The sequence below is a fragment of the Maylandia zebra genome, linkage group LG7 (genome assembly GCF_041146795.1).
Source record: "Maylandia zebra isolate NMK-2024a linkage group LG7, Mzebra_GT3a, whole genome shotgun sequence".
Classification (NCBI taxonomy): Eukaryota; Metazoa; Chordata; class Actinopteri; order Cichliformes; family Cichlidae; genus Maylandia; species Maylandia zebra.
This window is the reverse complement of record NC_135173.1, coordinates 18,818,597-18,842,848: the sequence shown is the minus strand read 5'-3', so window position 1 is coordinate 18,842,848 and position 24,252 is coordinate 18,818,597. Positions and strand designations below refer to the sequence as shown.

At 39.7% G+C, this 24,252-nt stretch overlaps 1 long non-coding RNA gene across 1 annotated transcript; it reads right to left on the bottom strand.

Annotated features, from left to right (window-relative positions):
• Positions 1-19,697: 19,697 nt before the first annotated feature.
• On the bottom strand, positions 19,698-22,476 carry LOC143419652 (uncharacterized). The gene is made up of 4 exons (XR_013099664.1): positions 22,350-22,476; positions 21,327-21,475; positions 20,468-20,625; positions 19,698-20,390 (listed from the first exon to the last, which is right to left on the bottom strand). It is a non-coding gene; the product is annotated as an uncharacterized LOC143419652 (long non-coding RNA).
• Between the last annotated feature and the right edge of the window lie 1,776 nt (positions 22,477-24,252).

Below are 24,252 nucleotides of genomic sequence, written 5' to 3'. Positions count from 1 at the left end.
CTTCACACAGAATCTCATTGATAAGATGAATGAATTTATTCTTCATGTCACCAGAGAAATAGCTGGACACATCCTATAAGCCGCATTACAGATCAGTGGAATCCCTCAACTTTATTGGTCCTTCTTCCGTTCCTGCATTCCACTGATCGTTGGAGGTATGGTAACAAGTTTTCTTTCTGAAAAAAGTTATGTTTGGGATGTTTTTAAAGAACCCTGACCATAATGCTCCGTGGTCCGTACCTTTAAGAAATCACAGCTGTTAGGCTTTGTGAATATCCTGCCGAGTTGCAAAACTGTTTGACAAAATCTGTTCCTCACCTGACAAGTCAGGCAAATACCTGCAAAACTATACAAAACTGTCTTTGTAGTCCTGGTTCAAGCAATTAATCATACCTATATTCGCACTCTTGAAATAGATGACTAATATCTGCAGGAAGAAAGATTGCTTTCGATAATAGTTTGCAGGCCAAAAAGGTGTAATTACCACACCTGGAGCAGTTTCTTCATCTCCATTTGACATTAAGCAGAATGTATAAAATAAAAACAGATGATTTTTCAGGGTCTTCTGTGGTTTTTCATTTTTATCTTCATTTCACGTTAACACTGTAAAGTGCGGAATACCAAATTTCACACTATTGTTCCTACTTGACTTTGGTTTAATGCAATCCAGACTTGTTCTCTCTCATGTTTATTGCAATGTTTTGTCATGTCCTTGTCAAAGCAACACTGAAGTAAAATGTTTCTGATAGAGCTAATTACTGGACAACAGAAGCGGACTGGCATGTTTTGGTCCTCTTTCATATTTTTGTTATTTTTTTTCAATAGAACAAGACTCATGAAATACACACGTAGCCCAAAACCTCGAAAAAATACCAATCTGTCAAATGTAATTGAAAATATGGGGTTTCTTTGCATCATGAAACAGAAGTGGATATTGTTACTTCCACCAAGGAGGTAGTGTTTGCATGCAGTGTGTAATTCGTTCTGCTTTTCAAGCACGATAACTTGGAAAGTTTTGCATGAATTCTAATAAAACCTTGTAGGGATGAAGTGGGGTCATGTTAACAAACCACTAAAATGTGAGTTAAGGCCAAAGTGATAATAACGGTATATAGAGCTATTTAAAACTATGTTTCTTACATATAGGGGCATATAGGGAATGACATATGATACTAAATATCACAATACTTTAGAGCTCTGACCTCGTCTTCAAGATCAAATAAGGTCAAACTTTCATGAAAATATATTTTACTTGTAGAAGTATGTTTCAGATTTTACCATCTTTGATTGTTTTGGCAACATTTAGGAATGAAAGTCGTATATTCTAAATTATATATTACTCACAATATAGTTTGCATCCAAATCACATTTGACCATTTAACTCACTTTTATATTTCAAATCCACGTTTTTTTCAAGTTGACACCAAGACGTGTTATATCTTTAAAGAAAAGTTTGTCAAGAGAAAGACACTGAGCTGCTTAGTTAGTTATAAATATACTGTAGTATAATATTATATATGTTCAAGTCATGCCCAGTTATTTAAAAATTAATGCCTGGTCCTACATAATGTTTGTGTAATCAAAGTAAACATCTGTCACGCTACCCTTATCTGATTTTTAATGAACAACTAACTTCTTAAAGTTAAAGTAAAGATAGTTAAGAGTAATAATCAATAATGTAGAAAATTATTTAATTCTACAAAAAAACCACACACACGTGAAAAAAGTATAAATTACTGACATAAAAACACAAAAGGGACATAAACACTACCCAGTCATACTTTCCTGTGCCAAGAGAGGAGCTCTTCTTTCATTGTGTTTGCCTTCCAGCACTGACGGTCCATTTATGGCCTACAGTTCTCAGTGAGTTTAGTCCTGGTCACATGAGCCTGCTGTCACAACCATCATCACTGCAGAACAAAAGGTGTAAACAGCAAGCTCCTTGGTATATTTCTGTGTTTGAGCTCTTATGATTTATTATCCAGTTGCCCTCAAATATGTTCCAACTTGGCAGCGGCTTCTGCCGAGGATTAGCAGCAGCTGTGGCTAACAGGCAATTGAATATTTATATACTGCTGAGCAGTGGCAAACAAAACTCCCTTTGAGAGTCAAATCAAATCACAAATCAAATCACTTTTTATTGTCACATCACATGTGCAGGCACACTGGCACAGCACATGCGAGTGAAATTCTTGTGTGCGAGCCCCACAAGCAACAGAGATGTGCAAACACAACAACACAAACGAGCAAAATACAAGAATGGCCAACCTGAAACTAATAAATATATGTACAATATATAATAGTGTATGCATTTCTGGATGTGTATACTAAATATTTTCCTACGTGTGTGTGTGTGTGTGTGTGTGTGTGTGTGTGTGTGTGTGTGTGTGTGTGTGTGTGTGTGTGTGTGTGTGTGTGTATACACATTTTTACAAATTAAATAGTAAAAAAATAAAATAATAATAATAATAATAAAATATATAAAATATACAGAGTTGAATATGTGCAAAACAAGTGGCATTTATATACAGTGTGGAGTGCATAATGTTGAAGTCAGCAGCTTGAGCTGTGAAATCGCTCTATTTATGCGGTTGTTTACATAACTCTGACAATATTTTCACGGAGAATTAATGCAAATGCTATCTCAATCATGACTTAGCTGGTGGTGACAAAATGCATATGTGTAAAGTGCAGAGAGACAAGTCAGCCTGTTCTTTTCGCATAAAAGGCTTTGATGGGGGTGGTCACCCTCTGGCCAACATGGCCTTTTGTACCAGCTACAGCCAGTGAGAGAAGCAAAGGATGCATGTTTGTGATCAACTGACCAGCTTTGGAGCAACATAGCTGGGATCTTGCTCTTGTCCCTAACCTGAAGGTTTGCATATTAAACTTTGTTTGGCTAATCCTTATGCCACAGAGAATAGCGGAGGATTAAGACTTTAACCCCTTCAGAGAGCGAGAGCAGAAAGAGCCCTTGGCCAACGTCTCTCTCTGCTGGAGCACCTCTCTGACTCGTTGTCCCATCACGAAGGCCAGCTGTCAGTGTCCTTGAGATGATGAGATGAATGAGGGGCCCTTGAGCAGTGCGTCTGCTCCCTCTGTTTACTGAGGGGCCTCTTGCTGTGTAAATCACAACTTCAGAGCATAGCCCGGCTTTACGCCTTTATCGATTTTAGCATCGATGAATGAGTTTAAAACTACAAGGTTGAATAATTTATTAGATTACTGGCCTGCTGTCCCATCCTCCAAGGCTATTAGAAATGATTCTAAAATTGTATTAACTGGCAATAACAAATGCATTTTGAGAGAAATCAATTTAATCGCATTTTTGTTAAAATAATTTTTAAAAAGGATGAAAAAGTACAAGATGCAATATTTATGCATAAAATATTAGGAAACTACTTAGTGATAACATATTCTTTACGATGTCTGCTCTTGCAATAAAATAGCATAATCGAAAAACTTAAGTGGGGGTTACACTTTCCACTGATGAGTCTGCTATGGTCCACTTGGATCCCAGTAATGTAAACTTCCAAGAGTCTGAACAGACCTGCACATGCCTGTCTGCTTTTGGTGGCTCGTGGGCTTGTCCACGGAAGGTTTACATTACAATGCACCAGCAACACATGCACCCAGGTGGTGAACTTCATACAGTAAGTATGTATAAAATCTACTAAGTAAGTATAAAGTCTAGGTTAGACTCAGGTGCAGACAAGGACAGTTTCGCAAACACAGACAGTGCAGGCAGTCTTTCTTGGTACTTGGTACATTTTGTACATTTTTATTGTCATTTAAAGTCTTAATTACAAACCTTATAACTGTCTGTGACTCTGTGTTTTGATACCTTGCTGCTGTTCTCGGTACATTAACGTGTCCACGCCCTGCATCTATGTGAGTGTTCTTATATGGTGACAAAGGCAAATGTAGCTTATAGTGTACAGATTTTTGAGAGGTTGATAAGAAAGTGGACATTGACAAGCTAGTCCAGGGACACAAGCTCAAGTTTCCAGAAAAAAAAAATAATTACAAAAGTGTTTGCAAAATAATGCAAAAAAGGACAAGATGGGCTTGAAATGGATTTGCAGTATTTTAAAAAAGCACTTTACAATTATTAACTTTAACACTGAGCTTTATGGACATCAAGTGATCACAGAAAGGTAGAGGTGCCCGGGATGAATTCACATGGATTCACCTGCATTGTTTATGAGGGGCTGGGGAAGAGTTCTTAGGGAGTGCGCACTTTCAGGTTGGACTGTAGGTGGTCTGGCCCTCACACCTGCTGCCGCATCCCGAGCCTGTTAGCTGCACATCTGCAAAGTCACTCACTTAACGCCCTGTCTTAACGGCATTTCTGCGTCACAGATATTCACCTCTTGGCTTACATGATGTGGACCCTGCAGGAGTTTCACTGAGTGATCAGCAATGAAAACATACTCACTGATAAGGGTGCTGGGTCACGAAACTGAATCCTCCCAGTCAGCTGCCTCAACTTCAGACCAATCAGTGAACCAATGGAGCAAATGTGTAATGTTTCACTTCACTGCTTTGCAATTGGTGGTCTCCCCTTCCCTGTATCTCCTCCTCATCTTGCTTGTTTTCTCACCGTTCCACATCCACTGTGCCACCTGAGCCCCCCCTGCATGAGCCTGCCTGTTCACATCTCTCATTGTGACTTAGAGTTCAAGGTACGGCCAAGGAAATACCACCAACGGAGAAGCCTGAGCATTTCTGACAAACAAATGTCGTGAGCAATTCTTCAAGACTCTCACAGTCACCCTACAATCTTCTGAGACATAAAAGCAGCCATAGAAAGCATGAGCTAGAGACAACAACGAAGTGTCTGGGAGGTGGTTGCTCATGTGGGGAGGGGGGGTGCATTTTACAAAGTTGACTCAGCTCTTGCTAAGTGGAATGACTGATGGAGAAAGGGAGGATGGGTGGTGGATGCGTGCAAGAACAGCTGTTTTCTTGCTGGTTTTACCGCAAAGGTCGGAGAACCCCGTGGATGATCCTTACCCAACCTGCTGTCACAACTGACTTCCAGGTGTCCAGATGTCCAGATGTTGATTCACCGTCATCTTGAAGTGTCACAAAGCCTGGCATCACCCTCTAATCACAGCAGTTTTGTGAATCAGCAACTGTTGCCTGTGGGCCAAAGCAAGCTGATCCTGCATGTAATAAAAGCATCTGAGCACCAGCAGAAATTTTCATTTAACTTTTAATTTTAATCAGAGCAAAAGTCAAGGAGTTCAAGTTCAGTGAAGAGATGTAAGTTTTCTTCCAGATGCAATGTCTCTATGGATTTATTGTGGAAATATTACTAGAAAGGGCCTGAAGCAATGTCACTGATACATTCTGGGTGGTTAACTCCCCTCCCCCAACCTCTTTGCCCACTGTTTCCAGTGCAAGTGCTCTCCATTTGTGTCCGCGGATCAAATGTCCCCAGTAACTGCTCTGTTGATCTGCGAGCCACCTTATAAGGCCTGAGCAGAGAGCAAAGCCTTGAGAGAGCTATACCAGCTCTTTCCCTTTATTTACACAGACTCTTAGTGCATGCAAGCATGGAAAATCCACGCTATCAGGCTTTATTTAAAAGACCCAGGAATATCTTGATTGTCAAACACTCCTAACGTGGCACAACTAGTCACTGTAATTCTGTTTGATTCTTCTACGTGAACCAGAAGATGGATATTATTGCCGTCTTATGTTTAACCATTAAACAAGCCATATGCAGTTGAGATATCTTTATTGCTTTTCCATTATAAATGGTAGTAAATATACCTGTGTGGCTCAGTGACTCAATCTATAAAAAAAAGATAAATGTATGCAACATTTACAAAGACCATAAAAAGTAAAGACTTAAAGATTTATTTTTATTTTACTGCATATGCCAAAATTCATGGACAAAATTCCGAGGGTGCTTCAGCACAGACCAAAATTCATTATAAGGGAAACCAAAAATTATGGTTTCCCTTATAGTGAGTGAAAGAGGAATTTCCTGCACTGGAGGGCTGTTAACCTGAATCGTAGGGTTAATCTGTGCGGAAGACGGTAATATGACTTTTTCTTCTGCGTAGATTTGGACATATGTCTGGTTGAGTAAACACGGAGTCAGAGAGAGCCTTGTGTGAACAGTGCCTACATTCAGCCCTGCAGTCTCCTCCCTTAGGCTCTTTAAACCCTTTTCTCCAGCACATGGCAACATGGCCTATTAACGTGTAATATTTTGAGGGTGTTTGAGCAGATTTTAAAGTTTTGAGCAAAAACAACAACTGCTTTGTTTTCCAATGTTTTCCAATGGCTAGGAATTTTTTCACATCCTCTTCAGGTTGTTAACATCCCCAAAGTCTCATGCATACGCTGTAAGTAAATCCACTAATAGATAAAGTAAGATAACCAAATCACAGCATGGGTTTTGCAGCAGCTCGTTTGCCAGGACTTTCCATTTTAATTAGCACAAGTTGCAGTCCAAACGCAGCCAATTAAAAATGATGCATGGGTTTGTTTGTAAAGACAAGTGTTCACACGTATGAAATGAACACCCATCAAGCTTACAACATGTTAATTTGCCATTCGTGCCAAGGGTTGGAGTGACCTGATTGGATGCTATGCTGAAACAATTTAAATCTTAAGCATAATAACAGAGCCATGTGACTAATTAACAGTACCTCAGAGCTCCTTTTCTTCTCCGCTACCATAAATCATGGCTAAAATGGTTTTATTTAACTGCAACATTTTTGCTATCACATTAAGCCACAGGCGTTTTAAATGAGCCTGCCTAATTGCATGATAAGGCTGGAGATCTGCAGAAGTCATTTGTGTAGGTGGGGGAAAGAGGAGTGTAGGCTGGAAGGATATATGAAAATGTGCCTTGGAAACATGATTCTGGCCAATGCAATAAGGCACGTTTCTATTAGTTGACACAGATGATTTCCCGGCGTTTCATATGAGACCATGTGGTAAGTTGTTCACGGAATTTAATGAATGTCGGAAGAGGATCAATATCTTAAGCAAATCAGTGAATCCAGGAAAACATACTGATGTCCCAAATGTAAATTATCATAGCTGGGATGTTTGTCTGCATTGTGGAGACTTTGCTCGACTGCTGAGCGAAAGGTCTCAGACAAGCAGTTACGCAGATAATGAGGAAGTGGAGCCGGACAGCGGACAATCAGATCTGTGTGTGCGCGGACTGGCAGAAGCCCCTGACGGTGCGTCAGTCCCCCGTCACACCTGGCAGGCAGCAACGTCTACTGGAACCGACAGCAGCCTTCAGCAGTCAACACACCTTAATGAATGCCTGCAAGAAGCTGTAACAACCGATGTTGCAATGCACTCAGGTGATATGTCAACAATGAATTGAAAAAAAAGTTCAGAACATCCTGTAAAATACCTGCACTTTTCTTTTTTGTTAGAATCTCTTTGCTTTGAGTGTGAAAGCATGTGAAGGTGAGTTGACAAGCCCTTGGTTAAAGTGATGTAAACTGGCTAGGGGAACGCATGGATGTCACAAATCTGTCTGTTAGCAAGGAAATTCAGCCAGTCAGCAAGCCAGCCAGGCAGTGAGCAAGGCCCTGAGGCAGTCTGGGTAATTACTGGCAAGTCATGAAGGCCAAATGGAATGTTTACTCTCCACCAGGGTCAGCAGGCATCAGGAGAGCGTGCTTCATAAAAGCTCTGACAAGATTTGCAATCGGCTACTTTGTTGCTGCTGTCCCTCTTTAAAAGATCATTTGCCTGTCACCGTGACTCTGTTTAAAAACTGTCTTATACTCTATGAGCAACTTTTTATTGGTTGCCAATTAATGCTATTGTGTAATAAGGCAGCTGTTTTTGACATGCAATAAGGGTCCTTTTCATTTTCCCCTGTTATTTAACTGCAAAGAAAACTTAATTTCATTGCTGTTAAATATTCTCTGTATAGCAGCTGTAGCATAACTGGCTTTGAAATACATTCTGGGAGCAGGACACAGGTAAACACATGGGCCATAAACAGCTTTATTTTACAATGCTCTATGTAAACCTCACAAATCAGGCTGAGTATGATCTTTAAGCATAACTGTCAGCTGCAGAGGTTGTGACCTGGCCCGGGGCTCTTGACCTTTAACCTGTACGAGTTCACTGAGTTGCGAACCTTGTGGCTCTGAGGGGAGGTTGGGTTCAGGCAGACGCCTCGAGGGCCGAGGGGAGACATTAGCTTCTCTGCCCTCATGAGTCAGAACTACACACACATCAAGGCAATTACAACAGCGAGGCTCTTTTCATCTTATGTGCTGATTATTTTGATACAACACGATGGATCAAAGGTTCCATTTGTTTCCGTGCAAATTATGTTTGTTACTGAAAGGCCAGCCAAGTTTAGTACCATAAGTTTTAGCTGAGCTTGTACACAACCTCCTAAACTAAAGTCAGTCAGTTATGTATGATCCAAGAAACCCTCCCTTCCAGCCACTGATTTACAGTCCTTATTTCAATTTACAATCATATAAAATGTGAAATTAATTTATTCTTAATTAAACTTGGTCATTTAGTAGCTTGTTCCACAAGAGCCTGGGACTTGTTCAGAGTGTCAGAAGGATCTTGTTTCCTCAGCAGAGTTGCTGTTCTTGGCAGTAAACAAACCATCACGTCTAAGCCAAAGTCTGTGCGGTTATAATAATTTTCCCCTGCGTTCTGAGCTGGCACATTTGCCTTTAGCTTGTTTTCGACATTTTGTTCATATCACAGAGCCAACTGAGTGTGTGGAAATTAATTTTTGTAGCAGGAAAAAAAGTAGTTTTGCCTTCCCCTTCAAGCTTGTTTTTCTTGTATCCAACGAAAGTTAAAGTTGAAGATGGATTTTAGATGTGTCATGGTATCCGGTGTTATTGTGCAGCGTGGGAATGTTTCTACCTTCATCACTTACATTTTGCATAGTATATCATTCCATCTGCTGTCTATAAGCATATGATGTAATTATGTGAGTCACTGTTTCCTGTGCAAACAGTCAACTGATGAAATTAAATAGAGGTTAGGTTACCCTCATCATAGAGAATGATAGGATCAGCTTCCACTGTAAAGGTACGGTATAAGGAAAGCATGATGGCACAGTAGCAACCAGTTTAGCGAATTTCATCTGAAAGCCCTTCTTGTTGGATTTCCTGCCATCATAAATCAACATGACAGAGATCCCAGTCGGGATAGCGGCATTGTTTCCCAATACAACAAGGCAGGTTGGAGCCTCCTATTTAAAACCAAGTATTTCAATAAAGGCTAGGGTAGGGTAACTGAGCAAGGAGCCTTTCAAAGACCCTGGATGATGGGAGGCTATTTCTGGCCTTCAGGTGATGTCTCACAATTTTCTATAGTAGAATGATCGAGTCCTTAGGGACTAGTAAGGCGCAATATAAATACAGGCCATTTACCAGATGCGCAGTGGACTGGCAGAGTCATAACCTTGGGCAATCTGCTGCTGGTACAGTGGAGACTTGTTCATCTCATTTTCAAATCACACTATCACTGAGAGGAAAGGCAGCTCTGTTTTGAAAGCAATGCCCTGCTCAGGGATGACTGTGTGGTGCTAGAATGTCAGCTCGCCGTCAGTACAGCGCATCTCTCTGGTATGAGGTCACCTGTGTGAACCAGTCCGCATGGGGGAAACTGCCCTACGACAGGCAAACAGACTTGCATGCTCCTGGCAATGAGGTATCCAGAACGATTTATCTCTTAATCGCCACAGCAGTCACGCAAATCTTCTAATAAACACACTCACATCTCAGCCCTTCACTAAGATGTTTGACTTGTCTCATGTTTGTGATGATCATTAGAGATTATGAAGACTTTATAGGGGATTTGAGCTAAACTTTTCAAAAGTTTCACTCCAATGATGTTGTTTCAAGAAGATTGGTGGTTAATAACTGGTTACTATGTGATTTAAAGTTTTAAAGTTCTCTATGATTTCTGCTGGAACTAAACCATCCATAGTGGAAAGGTAATTAGAAATTACTATATACTGTAAATTAGTGCCACTTGGAATTGGTTTAACAATTAAATGTCCAAATGACAGTGAGTGTGACTTAAGCACAGACTGGCATTGTCATACTTGAACAGTTCATGTTTTGCTACCATAGCTGAGTTTTAAAAGACAAGTAGAAATTGTATGTCCTACAATGTGAATTCTGTTTGCACTCGCTCCAGCAATATTACGCATATAAACTGTGGAAAGAAATGTAAATGTGCGACTAGAAGTATTTCCGTGAATGAACACATTTTTTGGACAAGCCGAATTCCAAAAGATGTAGCATCCATTGTTAGTATATGATGGTGCAGTCTCCTGAGGGCAGGAGGTGTTCAGTCAAGTCTGATTCCGGTAAGAGGGCTCCGGGATGACACAACTTGTTCAGCTCATCTGCAGAACTGCTAGAAAGACTCAGACTATGCCACAGCATGCCAACTCTTTTTTGCTGGCTGCCCAGTTCAAGAATGTCAGAGAATGCCATCTGGATCAAAGCAAAAGGCCAAATGTTCAACTCCTCTTCAAATGGTATCAAAGAGCCGTTAGCATTAACAGGCAGTGACAATATCATACCAGGCACGATGTGCATCTTTACAGAGCTGTGGTTGTAATGTGTTTATAACTCTTGTTCATGTAAAAAACAGCTGAATCTCTTCAAGCCAGCATGTCTACTACGGAGTGGAAAGAGTGGAAACACTTTTCTAGAAGAAGTTTCTGTGCAGCTTTATTTAGGGAAGGATTATACTGAGGTCGAGTTTCCTAATGAAAAGCTAATAAATGAAAGTGCTCTCATGGAAGTCTGTAGCTTCCAGTAATGCGGCACTCTGATCAAGAACGTTAGTTCACTTCCTTAACTTCTGTACCTGACTGTAATTATAGGCTTTGATATTTCCTGCTACAGTACTAGAGTGGCGGGCCTCTCTGTAAGAAAAAAAAATGTGTAAAAGCTAGGGGGTGTGATAAATGTGAATTTCTTTGATAAATGAAGGATCATGAAATGTGTTTAGAAAAGCGTGTTTGTTGCCAGAATCGCTTAGTGCAGGGGAAGAAATGTTTCTTATTTTTTGAGGTTCTACTGAAAATTGAAAAATGTTAGGTATCAAATGAACAGCCACAATCCAGGTGTGCGTAAAACTACATGCACTTTTTTTTTTGCTGGAATGTGGAGACTTGAGAAAATATTTTTTTTGTGCACCTAGCAAAGGTGGGGGAATGAAAACAACATGGAATGAATGCAGGGCCTCAGAGCTCCATGTCCGGCATGTGCTGACGAGAGCCAGAGACCAGACCTAATCCGCACTCCCGACTTCAACGAATACAGGCTCCTGCATACATGCAAAAAAAAATCCCTGCACGTGCACAATCACCCCAGAAAATTGTTAATGTTGCTACAAAATATTCAAAAAGTGGATTCTATTTATCCAGTGATGGAAAAAAGTATCTCAGGAGAGGTACAGCAATGAGTGTCTACACCCGTCTGCAAAACGCGATGGAGGCTCTGTCATAGTTTGAGGCTGCTTTTCAGTCAGTGATGTTGGGAATCTTGTTCAGGCTGATGGACGAATTAATGCAGAAAAGTACTGTCAGATTGTGATCCACCATGTAATACCAACTAAAAAACATTTGATTAGCACAGCTTTACTTTTCATCACGACAATTACCCAAAAGACAATCCCAATGCAATAAAAGCGTTGGAAAGAAAAATGCACAATAAAACAGTCACCGATTGGGCTCCCAGAGCCCGAACTTCAGCGTTATTAAAGCACAGTTTATTCAAAGATGAACTTTGAATATCCTTCAAGAAACTATTCCTGAAATCTTGCCCAAGAGGGTTTTGTTGAATAATAAAGGTAGTCGGGCCAAATATTGACTTTCAAGCTTGTTTGCATTTCACTTTACTTTTGCCTTAAATACTGTATTTCCATGCATCTTTGCACATTTCAATAAATTGCTGCGTTTGTGTCCCATTTTCCTTGCAAAAAAATAAGAAATGAGGGGTGATTCAAGACTTTTGCACAGTGCTGTGCACCTTGAGATCCATCATGAGAAACTGAACAATGAGTTTAAACATTGTTCCAGCACAGGCAGGGAACATCTGCTGATAGTTTAGTGGTTTGGAAAGCATTCCAGCAAGGTGATGCTTGGATGATGACACACAAGGAACTAGAATATCCTCTGTTTCTGTAAGATGAAGTCATTAAATCACTCCCTTGCTTTCTCTCTATATATTTACACACTATAAGGTTCAGACGAGAGCAACTGGGGAAGGGCACTGGGAACAACTGCTATTTGAAAAAACTCAGGTTTTTCCATTTAACGAGGCCACTTACTCTTTTTTGGACCTTTCAGGTTCTTTCTCTTTGATAATAGCATTCTGGCTGTCTGGGAAAGGCTAAGGTGCAATGGTGAATAACTGGCCTGAAGACCTGGCAAGACCAGAGGCCATAAACTATCCCCTTGATTCATCGAAGAAGGCTGTCCTGGGTATGAGTGGGAGCTCTGGCCAGACTACAAGAATACTAGCTGGCCTTAACTCATGTGTCCTCCTCCATCGACTTCCACATGTGCATTTTTGTACTGATGAAAAATCACTTGGTATGCAGTTTATGATAACCCGATGAAGTGCTGGGTTAGGCCGGAGATGTATGGGTCAAATTTTTCCAACACGTGGGTTATTGTGGATCTAAAACACTCTGTATTTTCCTTCTAATTCTCAGTATAAATATTGTCCAGTTCTTGATGAGCCCCATTAGAGCAGTTCCCTCTGTTACGTTTTAGCATAATGTACTCAGATATGTGCTTCTTATTCCCAAAGTGTAGCGGTAACAGTGGCGCAAATGTAGCGGTAACAGTGGCGCAAATGTAAAAGTAAGCAGACTTGGCCCATTTCAATCACTGAGCAGTTCATTAAAAACCCTCCCTCACATGGATGCACAGGGAATTCCTCTGCTCTGAGTTCTGTTTTGACCTAAATAGAAGACCACACCTACAAAAATGGAAACATGAGCTTCACAGAGTACATGTAGGAAAGTATATTCCTCAAAGTGAAACCATATGACTCAGTCCCTTGCAATTTAACTGCAACATAGCCGGTCAGAGGGAAAAGGTGTTATAGAACTCAGAACTGAAAATGTGTTATGGCCTTCATACATTTAGGCAATTCAGTCAATTCAGTCTTTGTCATTATTAATACCAGGTCCCCAGATCTCACTATGTGGACAGATTGGGTTCAGACTAAATTCTGACTAGCCACTGGTTTCTGTGTTTACATAGTTCACAAAGCCATTGAGAGATTCCTGTCAAATGCAGTTGAGAGGCAAAGCCACCATGTAGGTTCAGCTATTGCACAAGGACAGGGAGTATGTGCTACACGGTCCTTTAGCAAATCAAAATATCTGGCCAAAGTCTGAAGCATGTCTTCATTCAGCTGTTTTGTTATGTTCTGTTATGCTGGTAGCTTTAGCTGTAGGAGCAATAAAGGAAAAAGCTACAGTGATGCTAGGTTAGCATTAAGACTGGAAATGGGTAACTAGCTTATAAACTGTTTTAAAAGTTAAAAAAATATGCTGAAAATGATTTCTAAGGAACGTTGCATTCAGTATTTTAAGCAGAGTTCTCTATTATTGTTCACATGCACCAGTGCATTTTGAACAATTGAGCAACAATTGCTTTTACGAGTATCTTGCCATTACTCATCTGTGGCATTCAATTTGTCAGCGTGGTACTCAGAGTCATCTATTAATGTCTGGCTGCAGATGTTGCACATCTCCCTGAGCAGGGATTGCCTGCTCTGTCTCCTCAAAGTAGACAGAATCCCTTATCACAGCTTGCTGATCTCACCTCCATTAAGATGCACCATCTGCAGTACGACATCTCTTTTATTTCTTGCCGTCTATCGTCTGGCTCTGTTTGAGGCCGGATTTATGGGAAAGAGAAAAAGACTTAGACAAGCTAGATCACCACTGAGGAAGGTTTTTATTACTGCTCTCCTCTCCAAACTAAGTTTAGTTGTTCTGTGCTGATCAGCCTGATTCTCCAGCATTTTATACTGATGGCTGTCTATTTATATGTTGTTTTCTAATATAATTTTACTGCTATGAAAAATGCAAAACTCAGTGATGCCATTGGCCTGATAAATCAGCAGAATCACAGTATTGGCAGTGAAAAAAGTGTATTTCTGTAGATAAAGACATTTCAGACTAGGTTTTAAAGCAGCAAGTATTATCATGTTTTTCTACCTTTCCCTGTCTGCAGCAGCTGAGCTGTCAGGGAGAGGATAGATGGGCTCAGGGCCCCACATGTCAAAAGCAGAAGTTACTGTAGCGTGGAGAGCAAGCGCTTTTGGTACACCCTCAGATGGCCCACACTCTCACCCTCCTCCCAATACCGCCCTCCGCTTGTGTCTTTGAGCAGACACAAGCTGAGGGCGTGGGCTGTTTGGACACAGCTGGTGGACAGGGTTCTGACAGAGATCAGACTGAATCAAGCTTCATTGGTCAAGCAACTGGATCCCTCCCTTCACAAAACAAAGACAGCAGGATAACGTATTATTCTGCTTATTATGATTTCCTACAAGGATGACTCCATTGTGATGTTTTGGTCTTCTTCATACTGCTAAAATGTTTCAAGTGATTCATGCTGCTCTCTTGAAGTGGTACTGACCGCTTGAGGGCTTGGACCAGTCTGAGTTGTTTCAGCTGTGGTTTGTGTAGAGCAAAAGGGTGTAAATCCTCAGTGCAGGAACCCTACATAAATCTGTGCACATTCTCAAAGTTTGTTATAACTCCATTTTAGCCTTATGACACTGTACAGTTGGTGCTTTTATCGTGAAATAATCAGACCAGCAAAGACTATATTAATCTTAAAGTGACAAAAAAACAACATTTTTTTGTTGTTTAGTATGATACTCTACTCCACTCTGCAAGCTACAACTGGTCTTTTTTTTGGTTTGGCTTTTGGTGTTTTATTCACACTATGGTTTGGGGGAATCCCATTAGATAGCCCTCATGAACTGATGTATTCAGTTCACACACAATCACTTCTATTGTACATGTACTCTGGCGTCTACCTTATTTTCTTTTGTTCAGACTCATTTAAACAGACACTCTTCTGTTCTGCTACAATGTTGCTGACACGTTCTGTTTGGGCATAAGAGCCCAGATGGCTGCCTATAAGAAAGAACATTGAAGAAACAGTCTACAGGGTGACTCATGTCTCATTATGTCATTCATGACTCTGCTTCAATCCGCTCATCAGTGCTTAACTCATTAACAGTGACATCTGTCTACCGTTGAACTTTGGTGTCAATATAATAACAGACTGAAGGAGCACGTCGCGTTTTCCTCTGATGCCTTACTGTAAGGTTCACCAGGGTTAAACTGCCCCGAGGGCAGATTCATGAAGTGAAGCTTTTATGCAGAGTTTAAGTGTAAAGTCAAAAGTATCGCTGCTAAGGTTTGTTAGATTTTTTCTCTTCAGACAGTTTTTTGTCCATTTCATATGTTGGCATAAAGTGGATGAACAAAGCCCATCTTCTTGATGCATTCTCAATCATCCAGTTAAGTAAATCTCCAAAGGCTGATTCTGTTCATCTGGACGTAACGTTTTCAGTGGGAGAAACGTTTACGTGAAAAGGTAAAGACCATCTCTGAATTGAGGAGGGGGCCTAAGGGTACATCTTTCGGCCTAAGGGTACATCTTTCGCCATCTTACAATGCTCTGATTGCAGCCATTCCCCAACTTTCTGTGAATGGTACTCGTGGCCATTGATCAGTGGTTGTTGATCAATGGCCATGAGAAGTTGCATAATCATGATGAAGGAACTGACTTCCCAGCCCATTGTTCCTTCATTGGGCTGGTTTCAGTCAGACTGTTGTACTGTTTATAAGATTGGGGAAACCTGCAGTCAGCTGAGACGGAAGAAGTCACTTGGATGAATGACGAAATGTTTCTCCCACTGAAAATGCTACGTCCAGATGAACAGAATCAACCTTCGGAGAAGCCCATCTTGTAAAACCTTTAGTTTAAAGTTATAATATGTAACATTTGCAAACAAATATTTCAGTCTGTAATGTTTTGTACGCTTACATCATCCCAAATGTCTCTAGTAACGTTAAAACCTTGAGAAAGTTTTTCTCAATACATGACACATTTTAATGGTCTTGTCTCTGGCATCATATCCACTTTAACCCAACCATCTACCAAGCTAACCATGAAGATGACTTAATCTTGCAGCATGACCACAGGTAGAAGAGTAGTTCATTAATGTTATCTAGTTGTAGCTGTATGGCCAGCTGACTCACGCAATAATATTTGGGGATACCACCAGAAATGACACTTATGATGCCTTTAGAAACCAAAATTCTTTAAAAAAAAAACAAGTGTTTGGGGGGGTTTTTCTTTTTGTTTTTTGTTGTATGGTGCTTACTGTTGTTAGAATATGTACCATGTAGAGCTGTCAAAATGTCAAACTTTGAAACAAATTGTCACCAACCTTTGCTATTGAAACAACACTGATACCAACATAACTTGAAACAGGCACACAGCCCCTCCCACCACTAGCAGCTGAACAGTAGTGAACACTCTTAACTGATCACCTTAAACAGACATTGTCTTTTTGAGCAGTTTAGTGATGTTTGTAAGACCACTGTTTCAGCAACACTGAAGCACTGAAACAGTTATCATAAATGTTCAAATGTGTGCACACGTTAACATTAGGTGTTTAAATATTAGCAGTTAGCCACATTAGCCATCTGTTTAGTTAAGCTAGCAACTAGCATGTTGGAGCTACACAGCAAACTGTGATACTGTTAATAAACTGTTAATAGACAGTGTTAAATTCACAGGATAACATAGTTATGTTTTTCTTAAAGTCTCAGACTGAAGCTGGCGAACGTCTGCCAGTAGCTACACAGAATGAGTGGCCGTTTACCTTAACAATTCTATTTGATCAGCAACAAAATCATGGTGCCAAGTCACCAGAAACACGGGGAATAAACAGGGCTGCAGCTGAATATACTTGCAACACCCAGTGTTGTTGTCATTTTTCGTTTTAAAAAAATGCACTGACAATAGTATTGAGTATTTTCCTGGGTATCAACTTATCAGTATCAGACTGAAATTTTTAACATAGTGACAATACTAATTAGAATAAAATTACATTCCATAAAAAAATGATTTCGATGTATTGACATATCATCTTTACCATAAACAAATCACGATTTGCATTTGATGTGAAATCCTACAAAACCTATAACCAAAACCAAAGACCAAAACAAATGATTCTTGTCATCTTGGTGTAACAGAACTTTGCAAGTTTGATTTTTTTGTGTGCTTTTTTCTGTTTTTCATATAAAACTTATGCATATGAGATAATAACTGGATTGGCTGCGCTGAAGCTGTGAACAGAACCCTGTAATCTTCAAGCATGCCCCATACAAGCTTCCTCAACAACCCAGAGCTACACCTCTACACAAATTACACAATTTACAAAGGCTAAGTGTATCAGTTGCCACTTCCACACATTGCACCACTTTGTAGCTGACACTTGGTCTCTAGCAGTCATTACAGTTTTCAGTTGCATAGATAGCAAGTTTCATGAACGAAAAAAAGACAATGGTAGAAATAGAAGCTGAAACAATATGGAGGGAGAAACCTGTGTGGTTTCATCATCATAAGGGATTTCTTTCATATTCGACAGTCATTTAGCTCATTGTTCTCATAGAAATTTAGCATTGCAGCTTTAAAGCTTTGAACCTTTGAATGACATTTGAAGGGCAGCTTTATTTTGCTTTGTGCAATTGCAATGAAAGTTCCTGTTTAGGATGGATATTTTTTGCAGTCCCAACATCTCTTAGCTTGCTTTCACTCTCTAGAATAAACCACTGAATAATGTAGCCCAGGACAATACATATGTGCTGACAATGAATTATGCTCCTAGTTTATTCTGTATTTATGATCAGCCCCATTGTCTGACTCAAATGCAGTTTTACTGCTGGCTAAAAGAGGATAATATGTCTTCATCAAGAAAGGCCTTCAGAAAATACTTAAACAAGCTTCCTCCATCTGCAGCTGCGGGGAGCTTTTATTCTTCCTTCTTGGAGACATTATTTTAAATTACACCCTATTTAAATTTTGGCAGACATGTGTTCAGTGATGGACACAGCTTTTACACTAACCATCGCCTCACCAACTTGAGTGTGTGTGTGTGTGTGTGTGTGTGTGTGCGCGCGCACACACATAATCCACAGCTGAGTGCCCCAAATGTCTTAAGTAGGATTAAAGAGAGCAATGACAACCTCTTTTTCTCCAGGCTGATGTTCATCTCACACATTGTGTGTAAGACAGTGAAGGAGTGTCGAGTTAAATTGATGGATAAGCACTTGACCAAGAGAAAGGAGCAGATGACAGAGATGTATACACAGACGTTATGCTACACCAGCAGAGTAGCAACACCTTCTATTCCCCTGATGGATCCTCAGACTTTGCTGTAGCCAGTTATCCAATAAGCTTAAAGATTCTTGAGTGGTGGAGGACAACACCACCATCACCGATAGATCAAAATAACTGAGTGTATACGTAGTGTATCCGTACATTCATAATACAATGCTGGAAAACTATTGTAGGATTTATCTCTGGGTCTGGCTCATTATCAAGGCTCTGATCTTCCTGGGACTTTCTATGTGAAGTGAATGGGTGAACTTTGAAACAAAAAAAATACTGTTATAAATCAATTTACTTTAGAGTGCAGACTGAGAGATACACATTTGAGTTACTTGAGTTTATTTTTAAAAAAATGTTGTTACACTAAAAAAAAGATTATTTGTTACTTATTGAACCAATAATTTGGAGTAAAATGTATCTGAAATCTAATTAATCATTAGGAAAAATATGCTTGTGATGAACTGAATGTATACCAGTCAAGTAAATTTGACCAACTTCTGTTAAATGTAAGTTTTACATTGTGCCTAAGTAACAAAATTATATCAAAATTTAACAAGTCGTCAAATTACTTAAAAGATATTTAGGCCCCAAATGTTGATTTTGTGTGATTTGAATGTGACCTATATTATATTTCTTTTAAAAAATCATTTTTAATTTAATACAGTCTCATATTTAGCTTATTGACAGTATGCTCACATACCTTGATTGAATATTACTGTGTAAAACTTTGAATATTACCACTTCATCGCATGCTTAGCCATCAAAATCAGCTTCCCAGTTTAAACAAATTAAAAAGGAATAAATAAAGAATTTAAAGTAAACCAAGTGCACGTCTCAGGCACAGAAGTCATTTTGATAAAACCTGAAATATTAGCTGAGGAAAGTTAAAACCAGGAGCTGACTGATGCTTTTCATCATGCCCACATGATTCCGCTCTCAGTTGTAATCACCGATGTGTCATTTAACCAAAAAACATTTTCACACACACTCAGAAAAATAAAGGTGCCAACTGGAACCAAAAGTGGTTCTTTAGACTGATGCCATAGAAGAACCTTTTTTGGTGCCACAAAGAACCTTTCAAACAATGGTTCTTTGAAGAACCATTTCTTTCAGTGGTTCATTGAAGAACCATTAAAGGTGCCCCAAAGAACCATCAAGAAATGGTTCTTTGGGGCACCTTTAATGGTTTTTCAAAGAACCTTTTTAAAAATGGTTCTTTAAAGAACCATTTTTAAAAAGGTCCTTCAAATGGTTCTTTAAAAAACCATTTTAAATCTTTCAAAATAAAATGCATCATAAATTGAATTTGAGTAGGGTAAAATAAATACGAGCACAGCATAGACATATATTAATGGTTTATTGTCATTTTGTAGTATACCAAAAGACAAAAAGGCATTTTAACCCTCAGCACAACATCACTACTAATACATGTCACATATTAGTGTTTTAAACAGTAATAATTAAATATATTTGCTATACTATAAATAAATATATATAAATACTATAGCTACAGATAACACAACAAATAATACATGTATTGTTTAATTAATAAAACATCAGAAAGTGATAAAACACATTAGAAATAGCAACAGCTTCATAACAGACCAATAAATCAACACATTTTCATCAGCAGATGTTTGCATGTTCAGTAAAAATATTTCAACAAGTTTATGATTAAAATGATCAATGAACTTTAGCATTACACCATGTAATGTACGTTTCATGTTGTACTCATGGTCCTTTGTTAGTCCAGTTTAGGATAATGTCTCTGACGTATGTTTCATATCAAATATATGTCATATCAAAACAAGCCCACACCTGCAGTTGTTTCAGTTTTTGCACTGGTGTTTCCTGTCAGCTGGTCAACCTCACTCAGGCGGACATCCATATAAGCCAACCAAACGACAAGTTCCTCCCTTTGTGCTTCAAATCCCTCCCACTCTGAGACAAGGAGCTGAAAGAGAGAGAAAAGAGTCAATTATAAAGAAGAGAGAAAAGTGAAACCCTCCTCAGAAGGTCTGACTCGCATACCTGCAGTTGACCTGTGATGGACTCCAGTTTGGCGTTCACGTCATCCCTCGCCGATGCCAACAGCCGAGTCTGCAGGGTGCCCTGGAAGAGCTGAGTTAATGTTCGACTCCTCCTGGTCAGGCTCTCCAGCTGGATGATCCGAGGTCTCACCGCTGCCTCTGAACACAGAAACACAAATTGCATCTGAAGCAGGAGGTGCAGATTTTTTTTGCTATTCTTTTCTAAATCCAGGCTAGATCACGTGGAGGTATTTGGAAAACTTTTTTGGCCAGTGGACGACTGTTGTCTTGCAGAAAGTCAAATCAAACATATTCGATACACAATCAATTCACAAGAACACATTATAAAAAATAAGTCCAGTTCTTGCCTGATTTCAAGTGAAATCTGCATCAAAACAGGGTGACAGAAATAAAACGAGTGCACAAAGCCTCACTTTGTACAAGCCTGCTATTACAGTTCTCCTCTATGCAGACGACTTTCCTGTTTTCAAGGCACAACTTGGATCTGCTGTACGAATCTTATGGATACACACTAAATGAAACAATAGTGTGCATGACTCCAGATTCTGATCCCTCATCCTAATATGGTCCCAACATAGCAACAGCAATAAAGCAAATGTTGAGGCTTCAAAATACAAAGTCCATAAACCAATGGCTGACGTGGGTTTTATCATAAGGGTGATAAATATACAGATTTCAGTCTGTCTTAGAGATTTGATGTTCATTTACCTGCAGATGCACTATACGTACCTGCTCTGTGGTTTTTCACAACATTTTGCACATCACTATTTAATACAGGAAGTAGGTGAACTAAAACAAGTCATCTTTCTTTGTGAGAGGACCATATTAATGAAACAAACCTCAATGACATCATAGGGATCCCTAAAGATGCTCCTGCTGCTTTTCTTCCTCCTCATCCTAAGCTTCCTTCTCCTTGTCCTCGCCTTCCATCCAATTGTAATTCAACCTAATTGTGTTTCTCCCCCTCCTCTTCCTCATTTTGTTGGAGCTGTGAACACAATTAATGTGAATCTTGATTAATTTGTGCAAACAAGAAAAATCTACAGCTTTTTGGTCAGAGGTGCTCTTGTGATTTAAGCCGGGTAGAGTAGATTTATGTGTTGATGCTACCTGCTTCAGCTCTGGCTGCTGAGTGATATTTACACCCTGGCTGGATTACAAACTTTAACCATGTGCTGAACTTTGGCCCAGCGTTGATACCTCTTGTTAGTATAACGACCTCTTCTTAGCTTGTATGTATGATGGTGGATAAATGAAATATACAAAAAAATTAACTATATTACAAAAGAACATCTTGGAAACATCAAATGACCGGAGCATAACTTGTCAACTAGTCCGAAACTAAGTTATGCAGGAACAGTCAAAGACACACCTTCTCATGTCACATTTCTATTCATTTCTATATAATTCGATTAGACAATAAAGAGTTATCTAATCTAATTATTCATTCAAAACTCTTATGCATAGCTGTATTTTATACAGCTCATACAGAATTCAAAGTACAGGTTCATGTGAGTATTTAATGTATGGCTCAGATCTACAGAATTTCAGAGTTTCTAGAGCAGACACAGAGCTCACGCCACAACAGGCTTCAGGCGCCATTTTAGTGACTTTAACAATATATTAAATTTTAATTTCGGTCTAGCTGACATTAGGTTATGTACGCAGCACGCAATTGAACCACATATTTTAGAAGCCAAAGGTTCAAATTAGCTGGGAGCAGCTTCACTTAATTATAACAGTGGTTAGACGTCAACGGCTAACGTATCTAGCTAATCGCTACTGTTAGCACATTAACAGCAAGCTACAATGACGAGTAACAAAAACAAAACAGTAATAAGGTTTTAATGAAAATGTTTTACCTTTTCTAACAGTCCCAGAATCCACAGCTTCAAAGTCCAGCAGGTACTGAAGACTGTTATCCGCCTCGCTGTCACCGTCCGTGAGTTTTTTTTCCCGAAAGGTCAAGGCCCGCCGCTCGCACACTCTGTCTGCGCATGCGCAGCCCAACGACTGACCCCTCCGTCCGCTCCCGGGAGGTTATAGTATGACGTGTTCTGACGTCACTCTCTCTCTCCCTGTCATTTATTTGGCTCGAAACACATATCAACAAATTGCTCAGTGATGAACAACTACTCAGATCATTTACCTAAGCAGTGCGCTTTGTCAAAACGAAGTGTGTGTTCATTACACTGACATTCTGTTCTGCAGTTGTTATTTACTTGTATTTTATAATTTGACTTTACATACTGCTAGGTGGTTTGTAAAGTTTACAATAACTAGTATTATCATTATGCTATATTTTCAAAAATATATAATAATCTCAAAAGTAATGCCTTGGAGTAGAAAATAGTAATGCTTTATTAAAATTTAAAACTAAAGTACAGTACTTGAATGTGTGTATTGTGTCTACTGTTTGCAAATATTTCTAACTTTTATTTGAATATTCAGTTTCCTACCATCTTCTCTTAAAGGGTAATTGCCAGGTATCCCGCCCTCCCCCTTCGCACACACATGCACACAAAGAAAACACACAGTATAATTAACAGCCTCATTATAGTGAATAAATATTTATGCCATTTACACCATCAAACTTAGATTGCTAAGGATGAAGAACCTTTTGTTCTTTAAAGAACCATTTGTAATAGCTGAAGAACCATCCACAAAATAAAAAGGTTCTTTGACGTATGATGGTTCTTTAAAGAACCATGAAGACATCTGAAGAACCATTTAAGAACCATAATTTTTCTGAGTGCATGAGGCAGTTTTTGAAAATGAGTCATAAATATTCTAATGGTGTTTGTCTTTAACGTCACAGTAGACTGGCTCTTAATGGGCCGGCATGACCCTTGACTCTCTGAGTGTGCCTGCCTACATGTGTGTGTGTGTGTGTGTGTGTGTGTGTGTGTGTGTGTGTGTGTGTGTGTGTGTGTGTGTGGCCACCTGCAATCCAGTAAAGCCTTCCACATGCAAATCAAAATGTGGCAAGTGTACAGGGACCTTGACACACAACAACACACACACACACACGATCAAAGGTAATGATTGCTTGGACTTCAGATTCAAGTAAATCCTTTCCTGGCCCAGGTGTTGGACAATATCCCAAATTACAAAAGATTCAAGTGTGTGTGGGTTTTTTTTACAAGCTCATCTCAAGGGAAAGTCCTATTTTGGGCTAATTAAAAGCTCAAAAGTTGGATTATTCCAGGCTACAGAAGTGAATTCTCTCTGGTGACACTGTTAATGAGCACAGTGTACAATAGAAGGCACGGTAGAAATGGTAATGGTGTGATGTGACAGTAGAAATATCTCGATCATCAGGAGTACTGCACATGGCCCGGCTTTCTTTTATTGTTCCCACCTCATTAAATTTGAACTAAGATCATCCTGAAGGCAGCGGCGCCCAAATGACACCAGCCGACATTCACAGATACAGTGTGCCTAATTATTAGAGCGCTGACTGACAGGCAAACAGTCTTTGTGAAGAGACGCTCTAGGTCAAGCCTTTGTTACCACCTTGGTGTGTGTGTGTGTGTGTGTGTGTGTGTGTGCGTGTGTGTGTGTGTGTGTGTGTGTGTGTGTGTGTGTGTGTGTGTGTGTGTGTGTGTGTGTGTAAAACAGGGGTAGGCAACTCCAGGCCTCGAGTGCCGGTGTCCTGCAGGTTTTAGATGTGTCCTTGATCCAACACAGCTGATTCAAATGGCTAAATTACCTCCTCAACATGTCTTGAAGTTCTCCAGTGGCCTGGGAATGAACTAATGATTT